We start from the raw sequence: 23210 nt of genomic DNA, 5'->3' as shown, positions 1-23210 counted from the left end.
GACTTATTTTGCTTACATTTCTTTCTGATAAATTTTCTTCTTAGTTTATGATGGGGATAGGTAAGCTTTTCTTTTTCCACAGTTGCTCCTACACTCTCCCATCTTGTGTCACACCCAATCTAGACTTCACCTGATTTATGTCAGCCCTCAGAAATAACAGGACGTTTAGGGACTGCGTCGAGATCAGAGCAGCTCTTTTTTGGGCAGAACCATGAATATTTAAGTATTAGTTTAAAGCCAAAGTCCTGGACTGTCAAGGATAAGTGTTCCAAAAATAGTAATGACAAATAAAGTGGCCAAGAATATGTAAGAGAACTTTTAAAATAACAGTTCTTAGATGTGTCACTTGAATGACTGTGTTTAAATGCCAAGATACTTCATAAAAAATGGCCATAATTGCTGAGATATTTTGAAGTATCTAACTAAATGCACATCTGCAGAGGATTGTGAAGGGCAAAGGATTCACAATTTGACTTCACACTTGATCCCACTTGGCTTTTCTTAGATGCAAAGGTATGTCCAAACTCAGCTTGGCTCCAAAAAAGATCACAATGTTGGAAAACAGAAGTCCCACATTTCCCCAGTCCCCTCAAATATCCAAGAAATATCCACAGAAATGGCACACATGCTGAGCAGCTCTCAGCTGAAAATGAGAGGGAAGAAAGCAAGAAGACCTGGGTGTATTGTTCACAAAAAACAACATTGTGATACAGTTCACAAACAGATAAATTCAAACAGAAGGTCCTGCCAGTACGAAGAATGAAGTATTAATGCTTCCATGTTTGTATTAAGATCTCATCTGCAGTATTGCAAACACTGCTGTACAACTGCGTCTATAAAATTAACATCCAAATGAGAGCAGAAGTGAAGAATGGCTACTAGGGTGGCAGAGAGGCTTTTCATCCAAGGAAGCTAGAAGAGTTTGACTTGTATAGTCCAACAAAGAAAGATAAAGTTAAGGGGAGAAAGGCATAAATACCTTCTACAAGCAAATTAGGGAAGTATTTGGGCTACTGAAGCAAAGGAGAGATTTGACAAAGGGAAAATTAACATAAACTGGCCACAAGTAAATTTAAAATGGGAATGAGATTGCTAACCATCAAAAGAGTGAAGCTCTTAAACTACTTTCAGATAAAAGCAAAGTGGGTAATTGAGCTGGAAACCGAGCTTCTAGAAGGCTCACAATCTGTCTAGGAGGGCAACTACCCACAACATCAGGCAAAACCTCACAATTCAAGCAGCCCTTTTGGGCCCTTTCTCATACAGCCCGAAACCAGGTAAATAGAAGGAGAAAAAAAAAAAAGTTGCAGGGCAGATTGGAAATCCTGAAACATTTTGAGGAGGTATTTTACCGAAGCCAAAACATACACAGAAAACACATCAGAAAAGCAAGACACTATGAAGTGGGCTGAGGCTGCTACTGACAAGTGGGATGGGAAGAAAGGTTTCTATTTTCTGCAGTGAAAATAACTTGTATCCCCAGTAAGTAACTGTGGAAAGGAGACAGGCTCAGGGAACAAGGCTGATTAGGACATGGTAACTGTTCAGGCTCTACCTTAATAACAAAGAAGTCTTTAAGAATTCTCCTGCATGAATTAAGATTTTTGTACAAAATATGCCGCACACTTAAACAAACAGTCTTTTATTTTCTACATTTTTTTTTTCTCTACTGCACCTTAAAATAAATGGGAGGGGAGGAGAATCTAATCTGGATTGAATGAGAGTGTTGCATTAGGGAAAATACTGAATGTTGCCATTCTTGAAGACTGCAATTATTAATAGATGGAGGTAATAAGAAAAAGGGAATTAGCTGCTTAATGTAGCTGCTCTGAGACTGGAAATTCTGGGCCAGAAAATACCAAGCACATAGAAATGTCCTGTCATTTAGCATATGAGCAAAAGCCGGGATCTCAAGTGGCTGAAGACTAGACTGCAGGGGAAGGGCAGGAGGCAAGGTCACTGAACCCCTAATATATAGAATTGTGGCATATGAGGTATCACATGAACTAAACCCTGAGGGAAGGAGCATTAAAAAACAGACTACATCTGTGTATGCATTTAGAGTGATGATCCCTGCCAGCCATGGTTTCCTGCAGATATGTTCACTGTGACAGGTAATAAGGATTGGTGAAGTTTTGCTGGTGAATATTTGTCTGATGTCTGACCAAAGCACAAAAAGTGCAGAGCATGTCCCAGTACAGTGCACAGGTTCCCACCTGTGAGCCAGAAATATATTTACAGTGACAAAATAAGAAAAACAGGAGTCAATACCTAAAAGCCCTTCCCCCCTGTTAAGTGGAGGAAGATGACTTCCTTGCAAAGGTGGATGAAGGTAGTCCTGGCATCTGAGTGAAGGTAAGAGTGGTGCATCTATATCCAGAAACCACCTGGGAGAACCTCTGTTCTCCATAGGAACAGGGCAGGGGAAAGAGTGGCCACCTTGTCCAGCCTCTCTGCTTCCCCTGAAGAAGGAGGTTTCTATAGTGCAGGGTCCACTTTCCACAGCATTGTTCCCCTCTCACTCATGTACTCCTCAACAAGACCAAACCAGCCATACTGCATATTCAGAGAGGCAACTGCATATGTTGACCCTCCAAAATCCTTACAAATTCTACCCGTGAACTCTAGGTACAGCCCTCTCTATTAAAACTGTGAGACACAGAACCGCAAGACAGCTGAGACTGGAAGGCATTTCTGGAGACTGTCCAGTCCAAGTCTATTCTCAAAGCAGGGTCAGAGCAAGTCCAGTTTGGTTTTGAGCATCTCCAAGGATGGAGACCCCACAATCTCTCTGGGTAACCTGCTCACTGTGTTTTTTCGCCCTAATAGTAGAAAAGGGGTTTTTTATGTTTATTTCAGATTGTGCCCATTGCCTCATGTCCTTTCATTGGGCACCACTGAGAAGAGTCAAACTCCATCTTCTTTACTCACCCTCCACTAGGAATTTGTACACATGGATGTAATCCCCCTGAGCTTTCCCTTCTCCAGACTGAACAGGCCCATCTCCCTCAGCCTATCCTTGCATGCCAGATGCTCCAAGCTGTCAGTGGCCCTAAAGAATAATTCTGTTCAGCCATTTAGGGCAACTTTTAAAATGGCATAGTAGGTTTAACATTATTTGCCACTCTTAAATTAAATTAGAAGATGGTATGTCTTCTTTTCCAGTTTCCATTGTGATTATTTTTAAAGATTACAAACGGGTTTTGTTCTTTGAAGGGCAGCACATATTTATGATTAAATGATTCCTGAGTGTAACTTGTCATTGAAGGAAGACGTGTTCTTACAGACATCTGAGTGATTTGAAACAGAGGGGAACACTGTATTCAAACTATTGTTTTCCAGAGCAATTTGCCCCTCCATGACCTAGCGCAATTGCCATTTACTCTAAGAAAAACAGGGTCTACAATTAAGACATTAATAAATTTCTGCTAAATGTAGTCTATAAAGAAACATTGCTTTCATCCTTTGAATTCACCTGGACAGGGTTAAAAGCATGTGTGCAGACATCACAGGGTTTGCAGATAATAAGCAATATTTTTAGCAAAATACTTGCTCACATATTTGTGAATCAATACATGACGATTTCTGTCATCTGTGGGAATGCACATTAAGGAAGACAAAAATTGCATTCTTCATATTTCCTATGTAGTTTTGCAAATGTATAGGGAAATTAGTACACAACAAAGTGCAATGTTTTTGAGAGAGCAAAATCACCAGATTTTGAGGCACAGTAAGTGCCTACTGAGAACAACAGCCAATGGATTTCTCATACTTTAGGAGGCCAACCACAGCAATTAAAGGTTAGTTAGTTTGAAAGAAAAAGGTGGGCTGTAAATCACATTCATTTTGGATAATAAGCCTTAGATAGCATCATTTGAAACATCACCTTGTGTTTAGTGAGATTGTAGCTTTATAACTTCAAACTTAATTGAGGTGTTCAAGTCAGTGCTCCTGGGGTGGTATAAATGGATGCAAAGACTGGCTGAACACCCAATGTTTCTCTCAAGCCCATCACAGTCTCTCATGGGTTAGCATCCCAGATCTGAGCACTCCTGAATAAAAAACTGAGCCTGGAAACCAAAACCTTACTTTGTATTGAAGGGACTATTAAAAAAAAAACAACAACCCTTCTCCTTGTGAGTCAGGGCACAGCTTTCAGGGGACTCAGGAGAGGGGAGCTCATGAGCTCGTGCCTCGTGGGAGAGGTATGGGAAAGCGGCAGAAGATCTTGCCCAGCGATTCCCTGTCAGCTTGGTCCCTTTGCAGGCAGCCAGTGCCCGGACGACCAGCAGCCCTCATGGAGATCCTGGCGAGCTCAGGGGAACTAGCAGAGGGGATCCTGGCATTCCGATTCACGTTGAGGTCAACAGTATGAGCATGAAAGTCTATCTGCAATTCACTTTTTCTTTTTTTTTATGTTGCTGTATTCTCAATTGTAACTTGGCAAAATTGTTTTCCCACATCTATAAGGGAGTTTCTTCACAATAGACAGAAATTGTGACCTGAGGGCTATGCATTTTTATTACACAGTCTATTTCATTCTACAATAAGCACCTACTGAAGAGTAAGAACTAAGCTATTGCTAATACTGTAATTGGTATATCAAGACAAAAGCTCAATTTCCAGTCCACAGAAAGCTTATTAAGTAAATTACAGGGCATTGCAAACTGGCAGTGACTCTGTGGTGAAAGGTTAAGCCGCCAAGAATTTTGAATCTAGCCTAGCTTGATTTTTACTTCTTCCTTTTACTGCCACTCTGGTAACTTCAAGAGAAGCGGCATATGCTTAATGGTTCTTGCTACTTACCTAGAACTATGGTACCCTGGTGCCTCCATCACTGAACAATTCTATGCCCTGGCAGCCCCCTTAGTTCTTTTTTTTCTTCTGGAGATAAAAGAAATTTGGCATTGGCCTAGCTGTTGGAACATTACACAGTTAATTATAAAGAGATGACCACAAAACCCCTTACGTCTCAAGCTCCTTTATCCTCTAGTTCCTCTACCAGGAACCACTGGAAGGAATGTTATCAGGACAACAGAAAATATTTTGTCACGAATAGGAAGTGGATACTGCCTCTTTCCACAAACATATGTTCTGCCTTTTCCTTGCAGTACCCTCCTGTTTCATTTATTCAGTATTCAGCAAACATACTCATTTTTATTTCCTTTCTCTGCTTTGATCACAGAGCATCTTCAAAGAATATCCCATGTGCACTGTTCACACAAACGCCTTCATTTAATTGCTCAGGTAATTCACCACATGTGTTCACCAGGCTGGGGGAGCACAGGAAGATTTCTGGCATAAATGCTGTCGTGTGAATGGAAAACTGGGAACTGATGAATGAGGCATTTTCTATTGAGTTTGTACAACCATGAACACCATGGGCACAAGCAGAAACAACAGCAATGCATACAGCTTAGAAATCTGATTTCCATGGAATTGTGCCAGTGAAAATCAGGCACTCAAAACTCTCTCAAAAAAAGCACAAAAAAAGAACAAAAAAAGGAATGATACAAAGAAAGCCAATATTAATTCCTTCAGAAACCGCAAAAGAACATGGGACGTAATTGCTGCCTTCTGTAACACCTATTCCAACATCTATTATTCTATTCATTTATGTCTGTTGCTGAAGTTAAGTATCCAAATGCCTCCAGGAATCATGGTTTACCATAATATGAACAGAGTTTAGATGATCTTAAGATGAGGTTGGAAGGAGCACATCACAACATACAAGAACAGAGCTGCATTGGAGAGGCAAATTGAGAAGGCTTCTCCCTGCAACAGCCCAGAACAGCTTCCAATGCACTGTTGCTATTTAGATAACATTGTGACAGGCACTTTACAAATTACCCGGAATTTACGGGCCAGATCGTGACACCATTACTCATGCTGAAAACCAGCATATAACGGCAGCAGCCCCACTGAAGTCAACAGACTACCAGACCTGAAGTCACGAGAAAGGGTTTCACAGTCTAGCTCAACTCTGTCCCTGGGCAGATAACCTACGGACCCACGGATGTGTAGTCAGGTTTTGCAGCAAAGGTACGTAACAAATCTGTAGAAATATTTTCCAGCAGCAAAGTGAGGAAGAGGAGGAGGGGCAGGGAGAGAAGATGTAGGCTCTTCTAATGCTTTGTTAGGCTTCCAGGCTCCAACCTTAAAAAAAAATAAGCATCTAGGAATTCTTTTTCTTCTCCTCCTTTTTTCCTTAGTGCAAGATCAGCTGCAGTTTTCTTAAGGAATAAAAAGATGGTAATGCTGAAGTTAAGAATGTTGTCTTATCAGTCAGCTGCATACAAGAAATTAAAGAGTTGTCAAGACAATATTAAAGGTTTTAATGATATGCCAATGCTCATTTGGGAGGATACAGGCTCTCTAAATCTTTTTTCAATGTGGTACTAAGTTACAAATTAGCCACATCTTGTTCCTGTGTTCTCTTTTATCTCTTCCTGCACTCTTCCTCTATCATTGCTATAGTTTATGTATTTTTATTTTCTTTGTGGAGTTAACTCTAATCATACTTGATCCGAGTCATATTAGCTTCTTTTTATGAAAGGGGAAGACTTTTGGAACCACAGCAACAAATTTATTTGTGACGTGATCTATCTCATTCCTTTTTATGGTGGTAAGGCTTTTTCCTCCTTTAATTACCCAATAGAAGCAAAGTCTCTCATCCTTTCCTCATCTTTATGTACTTTGCTTTCAACCAGTTCCAGATGACAGCATGGAAGAATGTTTTCCAGCTCAATACAGCTACTTTCTCTTATATATTTGGGCTGACTCTCTACAGAGAGCAGGCTACAGAGTTTGTACTGACCACCCAGTAGGAGTATCTTCTGCTGTAAGTGCTTCTTGCAGTGATATTCCTTTTCACCATACTACATTGGATCTTCCTCACAGGGTCTGTGAAGATCCCATTTCCTTTAGACCTTAGCTGTGGACTGAGGTCTCATTCTTTCAGACCTCATCTGTTTGCCTGCTATTTCCCTTGCATACCCGGCAGCATTTATCAGCCAGTTCCTTTGTCCTTACAGCCCTGCAGCACTCACACTTTCCAAGCACTCCCAGCTCTGTTCTCTGCATTTTCCTCCTTTGCTTCTATGCTGTGGTGTCCACAAGCACATGCCTTGTAACTCAGCCTGGCAGGAAGCCAGCTAATCACACTTTGATTAAATGGTCATAAGATGAATTCAGCTATTTCTTTTCTCCCTCCTTGTTCCCCGTTTTCTGATGTTTATCATTGTTTCCATAAGAATTGGATATGCAGAGCTGACCCTCATCATCGGGAAGTTTGTAGCCTACCTGGAGCCCGGACCAGGGACATCACCAGGGCGCTCCCCAACCTGGTGCGCCCAATGGACTACTGCCTGCTGCTGATCTTCCAGACAGATGGGGAGGAAGCTGCATCCCGTAGTCTGAGGGGAATGAAGAAAGACTTCAAGGCCTTGGGACGAATGGTGAAAGAGTCTGGGGCTCAAGTTATCTTCTCTTCCCTCTTTCCATTTTTGGGTGATGATGTGGGATGGAATAGAAAAATTAGGTCCGTAAATGATTGGCTTCGGGACTGGTGCTACGGGCAGGGCTTTGGGTTCTTTGATAACAGCTGGTTTTATAAGACACCAGTCCGGTCAGTGATACGTGGGAAAGGTTTATCCCACAGCGGTAAAAGGATGCTGGGACAGGAATTAGCAGGGCTCATTTGGAGGGCTTTAAACTAGATTCGAAGGGGGATGGGGTTGTAGCTGGGCTTGCATCCGTGGGGCAATATGCTGGAATCGATAAAGACCGGGAGGCCCCTCAGGCCCCTAGGGTGCAATCGGTGTACTCGGCTCGCTCCCTGAAACGCCTGTATACCAATGCGCGCAGCATGGGGAACAAGCAGGAGGAGTTAGAAACCTGCGTTCGGTCAGGAGATTATGATCTGGTGGCATTAACAGAGACATGGTGGGACAGCTCACATGACTGGAATGTGGTCATGGATGGCCATGTCCTTTTCAGGAAAGACAGGCCAGCCAAGCGTGGTGGTGGAGTTGCTCTTTACGTGAGAGAGCAACTACAATGTATAGAGTACTGTCCAGGCGCGGTTGAGGAGCGAGTTGAGAGTCTGTGGGTGAGAATTTAGGGGCAGGCTGGCAGGGGTGACACTGTTGTGGGTGTCTATTACAGGCCACCAGATCAGGGTGAGGAAGTTGATGAGGCCTTCTACGGGCAGCTGAGAGCAGCCTCACAGTCACAGGCCCTGGTTGTTATGGGGGATTTTAACTACCCTGATGTTTGCTGGAAGGACTACTCAGCCAGCCAGCCTCAGTCTAGGAGGTTCCTCCAGTGCATTGACGATAACTTTCTGATGCAAATGGTGGAGGAGCTGACTAGGAGAGGTGCGCTGCTGGATCTCGTCCTCACTAACAAGGAGGGTCTGGTTGAAATAGTAAAGGTGGAGGGCTGCCTTGGTTGCAGCAACCATGAGATGGTGGAGTTCAGAATCTCCTGTGGCGGGAGCAGAATACCAAGCAGAATTGCAACCCTGGACTTCAGCAGGGCCAACTTAGGCCTGTTCAAACAATTGCTGGGGGAAATCCCGTGGGCAAGGCTGCTTGAAGGTAAAGGGGCCCAAGATAGTTGGTTAACATTCAGGGACTGCTTCTACCAAGCTCAAGATCAGAGCATCCCGACACGTAGAAAGTCAAGGAAGGGAGACTTGCATGGTTAAACAGGGAACTGCTGGGCAAACTCAAGTGGAAGAGGAGAGTTTACAGATCATGGCAGAAGGGGCTGGCCACTTGGGAAGAATATAAGGCTGTTGTTAAAGAATGTAGGGAGGCAACTAGGAAAGCTAAGGCCTCCTTAGAGTTCAACCTGGCGAGAGGGGTCAAGGAAAACAGAAAGAGCTTCTTCAAATACATGGCAGATAAAACTAACACCAGAGGCAATGTAGGCCCACTGATGAATGGGGTGGGTGCCCTGGTGACAGAAGATACAGAGAAGGCAGAATTACTGAATGCCGCCTTTGTCTCTGTCTACTCTGCTGGAGGCTGTCCTGAGGAGCCCCGTACCCCTGAGGCCCCAGAGGAAGGCAGAGCAATGGAGGAGTTTGCTTTAGTTGATGAAGACTGGGTTAGGGAGCAATTAAGCAATCTGGACCATCCATAAATCCATGGGTCCAGATGGGATGCACCCACGGGTGCTGAGGGAGCTGGCTGAAGTCATTGCTGGACCACTCTCCATCGTCTTTGCCAAGTCTTGGGAAACGGGAGAGGTGCCTGAGGACTGGAGGAAAGCAAATGTCACTCCGGTCTCCAAAAAGGAAAAGAAGGAGGACCCGGGCAGCTATAGACTGGTCAGCCTCACCTCCATGCCTGGGAAAGTGATGGAACGCCTTATCCTTGGTGCCATCTTAAGACATATCAAGGATAAGAGGGTCATCAGGGGCAGTCAGCATAGCTTCACCAAGGGGAAGTCATACTTGACCAACCTCACAGCCTTTTATGAAGACATAACAAGGTGGATTGATGAAGGCAGAGCAGTGGATGTGGTCTACCTTGACTTCAGTAAAGCATTTGACACCGTCTCCCACAGCATCCTCACGGCTAAACTGAGGAAGTGTGGACTGGACGATCGGGTAGTGAGGTGGACTGGGAACTGGCTGAAGGAAAGAAGCCAGAGAGTCGTGGTCAATGGGGTGGAGTCTGGTTGGAGGCCTGTATCTAGTGGAGTGCCTCAAGGGTCAGTTCTGGGACCAGTATTATTCAACATATTCATCAATGACATGGATGAGGGAATTGAGTGTACTATCAGCAAGTTTGCTGATGACACCAAGCTGGGAGGAGTGGCTGACATGCCAGAAGTCTGTGCTGCCGTCCAGCGAGATCTGGACAGGCTAGACAGTTGGGCAGGGAAAAATTTAATGAAATATAATAAGGGAAAATGTAGAGTCTTGCATCTGGGCAGGAACAACCCCAGGTTCCAGTATAGGTTGGGGAATGACCTATTAGAGAGCAGTGTAGGGGAAAGGGACCTGGGGGTCCTGGTGGACAGCAGGATGACTATGAGCCAGCACTGTGCCCTTGTGGCCAAGGCCAATGGCATCCTGGGGTGTATTTAGAAGGGGGGTGGTTAGTAGGTCGAGAGAGGTTCTCCTTCCCCTCTACTCTGCCCTGGTGAGACCTCATCTGGAATATTGTGTCCAGGTCTGGGCCTCTCAGTTCAAGAAGGACAGGGAACTGCTGGAGAGAGTCCCACGCAGGGCCATGAAGATGATTAAAGGAGTGGAGCATCTCCCTTATGAGGAAAGGCTGAGGGAGCTGGGTCTCTTTAGCTTGGAGAAGAGGAGACTGAGGGGTGACCTCATTAATGTTTATAAATATATAAAGGGTGGGTGTCACGAGGATGGAGCCAGGCTCTTCTCGGTGACAACCAACAGTAAGACAAGGGGTAATGGGTTCAAGCTGGAACACAAGAGGTTCCACTTAAATTTGAGAAGAAACTTCTTCTCAGTGAGGGTGACAGAACACTGGAACAGGCTGCCCAGGGAGGTTGTGGAGTCTTCTTCTGTGGAGACATCCAAAACCCGCCTGGACGCCTTCCCGTGTAACCTCATCTAGGTGTTCCTGCCCTGGCAGGGGGATTGGACTAGACGATCTTTTGAGGTCCTTTCCAATCCCTAACTTTCTGTGATTCTATGATTCTGTAATTGTCTTTCCTCATTCAGTACCAAAATTTAATATTCGTATTTTGGAGGCACAAAGGTTTCTCTGGCAAGGAACAATTGTGCCAGCGGATGCATGCAGTCACAAAATGACAACAGGAATGTCTGAGCTGGGTCACTCACAGGCAAACACCTAGATTTGCCTGAATGTGGAGCAATGACTAAGTTTTCTTTCAAGGTTTGCACCAGCAATGCTCCTGCCCATGGCAGTGCAGGGGGAAGCCTAGGCGGCTGCCCACCTTCTGCTGGGGCACAACCACTCCTCTTCAGTGAGACTGGCACATTTTTTAAGCATGGCCTGGGACAGGACTGTATTTGGAGGGGGAAAGGTCTCATTCTTGCACTGGAGCAGGTCTCCAGCTTTCCCTGTTTCATGGAGCTCTGTTTCCCTTTTATTTCCTAAAGAATCATGGCCAGCGAATCTTGGGCACCCAAAAACACCTTAAAAGCTGAAAAAGCCATGGCAGAGTGACTGTAACCCCCAGTGGCACCAACTCTGACAGATTTTAAGTGCTTGAGTGGTGCCTCTGCAGCACAAACCTTTGGCAGCTCTCAGCCGAGGCAGGGGACGCCTGCACAGGCAGAGCCAGCTCTGCCAGGGGCCTGGGCAGGCCTTGGGAAAATATTACTGTAATGAATAACTGACTGACATTTAGCAACGCAAAGCCTTTTGTGCAGCTAGGGAAATGTCATGATGCATTTTCTTTTCAAGGAAACCTGTGGGCTGTGCTTTACAAATGGATGTTTGCAGAGGGGAGCGGGACGCTGGGGAAGGGACCTTCGCTTTGTTTGCAGCAAACAAAATCAAAACTCCACCTTTTTAGGTGAAGGTAAATATGTCAAACCACTGACACCAGAGGGGAAACTCCCTCCCTCTGTGCCATCTTCACCTAGCTTGCAAAGCTTCAGCAAAGCCAGAGGTTGCTAAAACACACATGGAATGAAAAATAAAATAGCCCACAACTCTGAAACAGTTGGAAGGGAGTTTTAGCTCATTCTTCATCTCTTTCATGTGCTGTGTTGAAATATGAGGCCAAGAAGTAGGCCAAAAGACTTAAAAGGCCTATCATGAGGTAATTCAGCCACAAGCCACGAGCAGGGGAACACAATGATAGCAGTGTGTTCACTGTTTGCTCAGAACTTGAAATATCAGAGCCACATAGACCCTAAAATGCACAATTAAAAATGAAACAACTGTGTGGGGCCCAAAGATTATCCACATCTCCCCCTCTGAAAATGTTTCACTCAAGTGTCCTATAAAATTGGTAATTGCTTGTGGCACCTGCACAACTTAGCTGTTGAGAAGAAATGCATGAAAGAACAACTGAGGTTACATACCCATGTTTACCATTATGTCCTCCGGTGACTTTCACATGTGTCTATGCTTTATGCAAAGGACTGAAGATTCAAGCAGCAGCAAGCAGCATGTAAAGGGTCTTCCCAGCTTGGGCAGAGGCAACACAGCTTACCCAACCCGTCCCATGCAAAGGCCCAAGTTCTCCAGCAGGACTCCGCAAGGGAATCATCCACAGAGAAAAGGGGATCGAAGAAACAAATTGCCTAGTGTCCATCTCTTGAGCAAACACAGATCTGCTCCTGGGTCTCCGATAGTAAAGGCAGAGCCCAAGAAAGCAGAAGACAGTGGTTTGTCACTTGGTCATGAAGACAAAGGTGGACTTATGTCATTTTTGTATCCCCACAATTCCCCCGTGGAGCATCTGCTCCCAACTGCCGGAGTAGTTCTGGGCAACTTCTGACATCTAATGCAGATGGAGATAATACCAGTTGTCAGCCGGGGAAGAGGCAGTGAAGAAGTCCTCAAATCTGGCACTGAGATTGAAGTCTGAGGCCAGCACACTGGAAAGCCCGCACTGGCAGCAGGCAGATTGAAATACAGAGCAGCGCAGCAAGCATAGACACAGTTTTTATTAATTGCTGGGCATCACGCATAAACATATTTGTAGGACCCAAGGGATGGAAAACATGCAGAAGAAATAAGTGGAATTACAAAACAGTTCATCCTCCTAGGACACTTGTGAAGGGAGCTACCTGTCCCACAGGCATTTGTTGCAGGGCTTCCATGCTTGCTTGGCAAGGTTCATTTGACTGAAGCGAGGAGGGTGTCACAAATGCTATATACTTATTTTGGAGGCTTGGACCCCATAGTTGTTGCTAATGTGGAATTTACAACTGCAGGATCAGACCATAGAAAAGCAAAAATCAAAAAGGGAAAATTAGCTGTAGTAAGTAATTATCTCACTGCCCAGCTGAACTGAATCAGTGAAGCAAAGTGAAAAAGAGACCCTTTTTGGAATGACTACATACATACAGAAGAATTTTATATTAAATAAACACGAAAAGACATACCAAATTTAAAAACCGAGAACTCTAGCTTAAATGGTAGCTTTAAAATATTAACATAGATTAATATTCACAGTTTACAAAGTGGATAACTATTTTCATACTCTGTATAGATGATATACGTACCTTTTGAATGCAAGTCATTTTAGCTGCTGTCTTCAAATTATTCCTCTCAACAACCAAAAAACAAGCAAAAAGGGGTATAAGCAATCTCACAAGACTGGCTTGTATTTTCTCGTAGTAATTGCAAAACGTTCATTTAAAGATAAAATCTGAACACAAAGAGAGTGGCTGTCTCAACCAGCTGGTGGCACTATAAGCACTTGCAATCATAAGGGCATTATAAATAGAAAAAAATAAAACAATAATAATAATTTTAAAAAACTCTACCACATACACACACGAAACTCACACACGCAAAATCAACAAAAATAACAACAACCAAACAAACAACAACCACAAAATTCAGCGTAACTACTGCAGTGTTATTTTACAGCACTGCATCTTTTGATTTATGAGAGACCTTCGTAGATGGCTAAACATACATGAATTACTTGTGTTGCCAAACCCAAACCATTCACTTAATGAACATCATGCTGAAAAGTTATAGAGTAAGAGTGTCTCATGGCATTTTAAAATATGCTCTCAAAAGAAAAACAAAAACTTTTCTTTCCTCATTCCCATCCCAGTCCAAGATTTTCAAAATTATTCTCAAATAGCAGGGAGGAATCCCAGTGGGCTGCCACATGTCCTCTCTCACCGCACCACTAACACCAGTGCATGGATATCGAAGTATATCGAACACAGAAAGCACGAGGCACTGAACTCAGAACTGTTTCTTGAGCGGGTTCAGTGGCAAGGTGCACAGGACAGCAATCTGGTATTCAATATATCATCAACAACAATTTGTGAAACATAAAGATTACGTGTTTGCTATGGGGAATAAAGCAGAATTGTTAGGAAGACAGAAAATCCAGGAGGAAAGTCTGGTTTCTCTGTTGGCTGTGGGACTTTTGCCATGGGCTTCTGCATGGCCAAGATTTCCCCTTAAGGGTGGCATGAAAATATACGGTGCTTTAATTTTTCACAGAAGTGTGAATCTATGTGCATTAGCAAAACTGTTCCTGATTTACAGGAGAAAGAGTGGCAGGAGAATCAACCAGAAAATGTGTCTGAAAGTGCAATGGATGCTCTGCCTATCGGAGGGAAAGAAAAGAAGCAGACAGCCCTTCAGACATCATACTAACCAAGTTCCCCTGCTAACAACAGTTACTTAACATCTTTCTCCTGCTTCAACTGCATTTGCCACTTTTTCTTCAGAGGCTTCTTTGCATTCTTTCATGCGTCAGTTTTGTGGGATCATTTCTTTTTAGGAATTACTTATTACTTTCCAAAGTTAAAATCTCCGTTGTTCTACTTCATCATTCTTTCTTGTAGAAAGTGGAAAATACCCTTTTTGTTGGTCAGTATTCCTTTTCTTCTCTGACATCAATAAATGACACGTATATATACTGCTTTATATTAATTGATTTCAAAGCATTTACCAAATTAAGCCAGCAACATTGCTGGTTTACAGATGGGGAAACATGAGAGAAATCAGAAACAATATGATTTAGATGCTGATCCTGCAAACACATGTTCATATGAATAACTTTGTGAGAGCATTTGATGTGACTACTTAGATACATCAAGTTACTTATGTGCAAAAGTGTATGAGGATCAAGTCCTTATTCACTAACAGCAGCTGCAACTGTTTTTCTTCAACTACCTTGAAAAAAATTGTATTTCTCGAGCAAAACATGTTTTTTATCAGTAGCTCCTGAAAACTGGAAGTAGGAAAGTAGTAAAATCCAAAGTTGTGATTAAAAAAATAAAAATCAAACCAGTCCAGATTAAAAATAAAGAAAGTATTTTCCTTTTTTCCTTTAAGCATGAAAAAATATACTGTAAAATTTTCCCTGGTCTTTTTAATTTTGAAAAGTCAAAAATTGTATTGCCAAAAACTTCTCAAGTTTGATCGCAGCAACATCATTTTTGAGGTTACACAGGAGATTCCAACACCTGACATTTCAACTGCTGAGAATGTGGCTAATATCAGGGATTTGCCTCAACGATATAAAGATATTTTGGTCATAGCAAACTCACCAGTATTCACTGCATCGCAAATAAGAAAAACATATCACCAAACTATGGAAGGCCAACAACCATACTCCCAAAGCAACAACCTTATTTTATAGATACACAGCACACTTAGGAGAAGGCTGAATATCTGGCTTCTTATTTCAATTCTGCTGAAGGAAGGTTTTTTTTCCAACCTATACATTTATGGTAGAAAGGCAGATAACAAACGTGGGGAAGGCAATAATTTGCCAAAGCCTGATGAACGTGAAAAATGTTCTTTCCTTCCTGGACTTCCTCTGTCCAGTTGTATTGCTCCAGACCTTCTGGAACTCGCATCTTCTGTGAAGAGTGTAGCGAATGACCCTTCCCATCTACCATGGAAAATAATCAGTGCCATGTCAGAAGAGAGATTCCTTAAAACTGATAACACTACTATGCATATCCACTGGACTAAATTCTGCTTTTAGGACGGATCTTCCATTGTTCTGATCAGCAATCCGGTCTGTCCTACCTTGTTTCATTTTACCACACTAGGTCAAATAAGAGGTAACAGCAGATGAAACAGAGCTCTAGAGTTCTACAGAAGGAAAATGGCTGGAGCACCTGAACCATCACATTCATATCATTAAACTGTCTGGATGAAGTCATTCTGAAATTAGAGCACATTTTCTCAATGAAGCTTAAATCACTTCCAAAGGATACAACCTTCTACAAAACATACACTTTTTTCTTTTTTCTTTTTTTTTCCTGAATTAGTGAAAACATGGGGAGTTACCTTGCCTTAGAGGTAATTATTACTTTGGTCAGTTCCCTCACCAAAATGAAAATGCTCTAAATCAAGATGAGTGAACACTAGGTATCAGTCCACAAACTTAAATGTGCATGTGTGTGTGTGTGCATGTGTGTGTGTGTGCATGTGTGTGTGTGTGCATGTGTGCGTGTGTACATACACACTTTACTTATTTATCTATTTATTGACTTATCTATTAAGTATTTATTTATTTTTTAAGTTATTTAGCTATTTATTTTTCTTCCTAGAATGCAAAGAAAGCTAAGAACACGTCTCAATGAATAATCAGACTGACTAAGCACTTCCTTGAGGAAACAGAAAATGAGGAAATATCACTATGATTTGCTTCTTGCTTTGCTCAGAAAAAAAAAAAAAAAAAATTACTTCTGTTTTCCCAGTGGAAAAACAAAACAAAACAAACAACACACACACACAAAAAGATATCCTCATGGGGACATGAGCTCACTTCTGCACACTCCAACATTTTAGTCATTCTCACTCGGTTCCTCTTGTTCAAAAACTTGTCCTTGCTCAACTTACGGAAAATAAATTCAATGGGACTTTATCAGGCTACCAGGGCAGTAGGGAAATAGCTTACACTTCCCTCTGATATTGTACCGCTCTGTTTGTTGGAGCCAAAGCATTCAACAGAAACTCATCGGTAACCTTACAGGACATTCTCAGTCACCTCACTGGGGGCAAAGTTGTGATGAATTTATATACAGCTCCAAATCAAACTCAGTCATGTCCTACCAGCCAGCCCCTGCAAAGGTCTTAGAAATGCATTAACTCAGAAGAGCTTTGATTCAACATACACTTTATGCAGCCTTCTTCATGTCAGGCTCATTTCTCCTGCTCCTTAGCTTCTCTGCAGGATCTTTTATCTTTCCCAGTGGCGATCAGACAAAAAAGGAAGCCTGTAAGGAAGAAATACACAGAGCTCTGGTCCAGTTGTTAGTATTTCAGCGAGGATCACTCAGTAGCAAACTGAAACCATGCTTTGCTCTGCGAGTCTTGCCTGCTCACATGTGTGTGCTTTCCTGAGGGCTCACCATGTTCTAAGCAGCAAGCTTATAAAAAAGGGTCCTTCTTCAACACACACACAGCTGGGCAGGGAGCAGTGTTGCTTCTGCAGAAAGCACTGGAGAAGCACAGGGACAGCTTGAGAGGACAGAACAGCAACCCTGCCTGGAGCTGAAGTAAGCATATGAGAGTCATATCTATCTCCTGGATGTCTCCTAGTCATCAATTTTTTACAATGAGGGTGGTAAAATACTGGAGCAGGTTTCCTAGAGAGGTTGTAGATGCCCCATCCCTGGAGACACTCAAGGCCAGGCTGGACGGGGCTCTGAGCAACCTGATCTAGTTGAAGATGTCCCTGCTCGTGGCAGGGGATTGGACTAGATGACCTTTGAAGGTCCCTTCCAACCCAAACCATTCCATGATTCTGTGATCCATCTGTTGTAATGCACAAGTTCCATGGGCCCACTTGTAAAACAGAGGGTGTGTAAAGCCTCAGAAAATGGCCAGAGACGGCCCCCAAATCCCTAGTGGTTCATTACAGAGCAGTGCAGGAGAACACACCCAGCAGTAAACTGCCTCAAAATCAGGCAGTCCAAGGGTTTCAGAAGCTCACACTGTGAGAAGCTCAAGACGTGAATTTCTTCAGGCTTGATTTTACCACGTATGTCTGGAGAGCAGTCTTAGCACTAAATCATATCAGTAAGTAGGACCATTTTAGCCTTATGGTTCTTCAGAGAAGTACTAAAATGTAGAGGGACTCTCAGAAAAACACTGGTTTGCTCAGCCTGAAACGCTGTGTTCATTAAACTGCTGGTTCAAAATGTTTTTGGCAGCATCACCATTCCTGACCTGTCCTCCTTGGGGATAGGAACCCCTCAAATTTCAAGGATCCCTGGCTGCCAAGCAAGAAGAACTCTTTGGTGGCTGATGGCTCCCTGAAGCCCTCGCAATGCCGGGCAGCTTTGCCAAAGGGACATCCTTGTCAAATTGCAGTGGGATAAGAGCCAAGCAACTGCACATGGTACCTATTTCACAAATCCATCAGAGATTTCAGAGAGGGAGAAGAGTTGATTCTGCCCACTCTGTACGCAAACATAACTTTATAATGAATTTTTCTGTGAACTGGGAAGGAAGACTGTTTTTTTTGCTAGCTTTGTACATAAATACTCAAAACTCTCTAAGCAACAGCTCTAAAACAGAACTGGGATAATTCACCGCAATCATCAACACTCAGGAAATCATACACATCTTTTAGTGGCACCTCAGACACAAAACCAGACTCTCCCTGGTGCTGTAAAACACAGAAACTGAATCTAGATTAAAAATACATACTGCTGTTATGTACTATCTTTGCAAGGCTTCAGCAGAACTAAATCACCTTTCTACTAACAGAGAAAGCAACCTCAGCTAAAGCCAACTAGAATAACTAAAACAAAAATCAAAAGTAGCGGTGCAGAAGTGACTGCAGAGGGAAGATAAAAGCCGCTGACAAGAGCAAGCCAGGCTATGACACAGCCTTTCACAAGCTGCCAGCCTCATTACAGGAAAGCCTGCAAAACCCAGGCAGGCTCTTGATGTTGATAAGTTAGAAACAAAAATGGAAAGATAAAGCCCACCATGAAGCCGAAGGGGAACAAGTGCGTGGCTGCAGTGAGAGAGGAGAGACTGCTCCTAAGAGCTGCTTTCTGGTTGAATGCTGAAGCTACAAAGGAGGCCAAGAAAACACCATTTCTTCAAGATGTCTGGTGGAAAAATGACAAACCTCTAATTAAAAAGTTTGTGTGGCAGAAAGCTGTATGTGGCCCTAGAAAGCAAGGAGGATAGTGACAAACTTCTTGCTAGATGGGCAGCCTCGTGTCAAATCAAGACTCAGGAACTGACAGGCAGACATAGAGGATGCATCTCAGCGTGAACGGATGTGCTTGATATCCTGGGAGCTAAGTCTGGCAGCTACCTGAGGGTCTCTAACTTTCAGACTTAGGCAACACATGTAGTGCTGAACCAAGCTGAACCCCGCACAGCCTGGGGCCCAACGGTCCCGCTCTACTGCAGCCCTTACAGATCACCACAGCTCCCAAGGCCAAAAGGCTCTTTAATCGTCATGGGGCACTCCATTTTCCTTCCAGATATAGGTCACTAATCCAACAGGAGGGCTGATAAACAAGCCTAGATTTTATAATCTTGTTCCTACTTGCATCTTCACTCTGATGCTCCTGCCAACAGCAGGGACATAGGGAAGATATTTCCAAAGAGTCTTGATGGCCATGATGTTTCTCTGGAACAGGCAAATCGCACTCCATCATGGAAGAAGGCACTAAGGACTGCTCTTGCCCTGATCTTGGGGCTATGAGGACAGGTTGGCATGTCACATTGACAACCAAGGACATCCCAGGAAAGCCAGGCAAAAAGACTTACTGGAGGTAATCTAGACAGAGGGAGGCAGAAGAAAACACAAAGATGTTTTTGTTTGAAAGAGTGGATAGAATGATGACTATTCTTTCTGCTCTTCAAAGGGAACCTACCTCCACCTAAATGATTAAGAAAGTATGAGACTCAGCTAGGTAGAGTCATAACTGGAACAAGAAGTGATAATTTTATTCTGCACCTTTCTGCCTGACTTTGGAACACCTATAAAAAAAATATTCATTTCAAAACTTCCTGAGGTGGGAGCCACACCTTCCACCACAGATAAACTCTTCCAGGTAATCTCATCAAAGTCAAACCCCACTTAGCTTGTTTGCTACACAGAGGCACACTGATTCCAAACCATCATTTTCCTGTGCAGTTCATCACCTTCAGGAAGGAGATATTCTTCTGGAGAGCATATGTATTATTATTCCCACACAAATACATTTCTAAGGCATAAAAGCCCACCCCCCACCACACACACATGCACACACACACACTTTGCCCTACAATAACTTATGGCAGTGATTAAAATCGCATTTAATGTAATAGTAACATTGAATATTTGCAGTAAGTATCTGACAGTAGTCAGCAGAAGCTCCAATCAAGATTAGCGGCTGTGGTGTGATTTACTGACTGTCAGGAAAGCTCTTGGTAGCTGAGAGTGACTGAGTTGGAAAAACCTCTCTGCATCATGTAGAGGAGGCACAAGTTGACAGGCAAAAGTCAGAGGTAGCTGGGGTTTGCTTGCCTCCCCCACAGACTCATAACTGCTCATATAAAGAGAGAGGAAGAGAGTCAAACGGAGCTGCTGGGAATAGCTCAAAACCAAGGGAGCTCTTCCATAAGTATATTTCTCCCTAGGTCCTTCCTAAGCCAAAGCAAATGGTAAGGTAGGAAGTAGAGGAGACAGAAGTAACATCTGTACATTAAAGAAAAATGTATTAAGGCATACAAAGTGCTAAGGTATTATAAGAATGGGACTATGTAACTACCTTTAAGTGGACCGATTGAAAAAAAAAGATATCTGCATCACAACATTGCATGTAGTGGTATGTCACTGTCACGCACACTGTATTGAGCAGCAAGAACCTTGTGCAGAAACCCAAATTTGATGAGAAAGAATGATTAGGCACCATCCGAATACACTACTAGGAAAAGCGATGGATATGATTTGTTTAGAAGGTCACATAGTAATACACCAGTAGAGCAGAGAAGTCAAACTTTGAAAATACCACATCAGAGCTTTGTTTATTTGGTCGTACAAGTGTGTTATACATTTCCTAAATGGCTTCCAAAACCAAGGCAGGGCTTTCATGTGACCTGCCTTTATGTGCAAACAGGTGAGATACCTGCAGATATGGGAAGTCACACAGGGCTCCTTTTGCAGCCAGTGGAGAGCAGCTAGCAGGAGGCTGTTCATCTGACGTGCAGTGGAAGGAGATGAATCATGCCCTATAGGTGTCTGAGCCTCCCCACTGGCTGCAGGTGGAGCCTAGATGACTAACTCTGACACAGATATTGTGGACACCTGCTTTTGGTCAGATTAATCTCTTCCCATCCCCCTCCTCCACTTCTACTCCTCATGTCCCAGGCATCCACATGTCTCAGTACTGGATGTATGGTCAGTCTCTTCTCGAGACTACAAGTCACACCTGCTGGTTCTGGCCCCATACTCCGATCCACAGATCCACCTAGAAGGACTTTTGGGGTTTTAAAGACATAAAGGTTTTCATTTGTCTCCTCCTTGACCTCCCAGAGGTTAGTGCTGCCCAGTGGTGCCATGTCACAAGGGGACATGTTGCCATCATGTAGGTCACGTCACCCTCCCTGCTCCTCGCATTGTTGCTCAGCCCCAACCATGTTCTCTCCCATGGATCTCACTGAAGCAGAGGAGGCTCTGCAGAAAGCTGCCCCTTCCGGGTGAGGGAATGGGCATCCAAACAGGCAAGCTCAATTGAAAAACAAAACAAATAAAACAAAACCCGTTGTACCTTAGAGATTCAAGCTTTTCTAAAGCATCAGAATTAATCTCAGAGGCAGGTTCAGCAGAGCAGAGAAGCACATGTTTAGTTTCAAGCAGACATGGGCTAAGGAAAGACTTACAGAGCAATTTGCTCACACGAGACCTCCACAAGACATCAAAGCCTCTGCACAGCTCTCCAGCTATAAATACCTGCCCCTACTGCAGTAGGTATTGCAGAGTTGCTGCTTATTTGACTGTGACCAGAACTTCACCCGTCATCTCTTTGTTTTTTTGCACAGCCAATGGGCAAATATTACAGTTTGAAGTCAGAGAATTTATTATCTTTAAACAACATTTTGATAAGCCATCCTCTTGCCCTTCCCTGTTCTTAGTTGAAAGACTTTTACTATGCAGTAAAAATAACCCTCCAATACCAGGTTCAATTTCTTTCCTACCACTCCATCAGAATGTTTGTTCTTCTTTATCACTGAGATCAATATTTATCCATATGGGTGGAAACTGTACTCTCTGCTCACCATGCTGTTATCATGTTAAAGTTTAACGTCACTAAAGAGGTAGTAAATGACAACTAAGGCTACATAACCAAAAAGGTTTTATTTATTTAATTAAATAATGGATTTTACTGAGAAAGCCAACCATATTGTTCCTAGGCAGGATCCTAAATGTATTTTTCACAACCTTTATTGACGACACTTCTTTCGATAATATAACTCCACCTTTGGAAGTGTCAGGCACAATTTGGTCTTATACTGGCTTCACACCACTATGGCAGGTACCTTCATAGTATTGCTGTTGACATATGAAGATATACAAGAACTGGATTCAGATCTGTCACCTCTCTATTTGTCAAATACCTTTTTTTTTTCAGCTTCAACAACTGTTTCCAACAGTTTTTTAAAGTAGAGGAGAATTAATAATTATCTTGTCTTTCAAAGGCTTTTGTAGACTGTCTGCTGAGAGGAACATCTTCTTCAAATTCCTGGGCCAATACAATTTAAATAAGGGATTTTTTTAATGTATTTTTGTGAATTAATACATTATTGAGATTATTTTCTAATTTTAACAAGCATTCTATTAATTATTGGCCACTGCTAGGTAAACTGAAATGGCTTGGAGTTCAAGTTCAGTTCAGATAAACACACAAAAGTTCAGATGTTTATCGAACTGCTTGCACTTCTTGAGTCTGCAGAACAAGTCTGGATACCTATCAGGTTCCCCATCTCCTTGCTCCCACATGCCAAGTCATGCCAAGAATGCTCCAATTGCATTTTTTCATGGTGCTTTTGCATGTCTGGTTTTGGTACTGTACAGAACCAAGAAATACAAAGGTTCATGGAAGGGAAGATAATGGGTGAGGCCTTGAAGGAAGTTCAGGATGTTTTCAAGAGCCTGCCAAAATCTGTAGGGTGAACTATCCCGTGACAATGGGTCAGCTTCAAAAAGAATTTCATCCCACCTACAGCTATTGGCCCAGTAATACCTTCCTCCACACCTTCCCTCCCTCAGATAGGATGTCTATCCCTCAAATTGGTCAGAACTTTCTGGGTGTCCCCTGCTCCAAGCACTGTCCTGCTTTGGCGCCTTTAGCTTCCACTCGAACTCCACTGGCCTCTGAGCATCAATATGCTGGAGTGCCCCACCTGCCAAGCATACTCAGAGCATACCTCAAACAAGCCCAAGTTCCTCACTAAAGGCACTCAGCAGGATTTCTTTTTAAACAGTGCTATAGAAGGTGAAGGTGCCCAGATAACTGGGTTTTGATCATACTGCCAAGGAAATGAAAGGGCTGCAAACAGCCCACTACAGCCTGTGGGAGG

Source organism: Caloenas nicobarica, chromosome 1 (genome assembly GCF_036013445.1).
Source record: "Caloenas nicobarica isolate bCalNic1 chromosome 1, bCalNic1.hap1, whole genome shotgun sequence".
NCBI classification, from domain to species: Eukaryota; Metazoa; Chordata; class Aves; order Columbiformes; family Columbidae; genus Caloenas; species Caloenas nicobarica.
Note: the sequence above shows the minus strand (reverse complement) of the source record.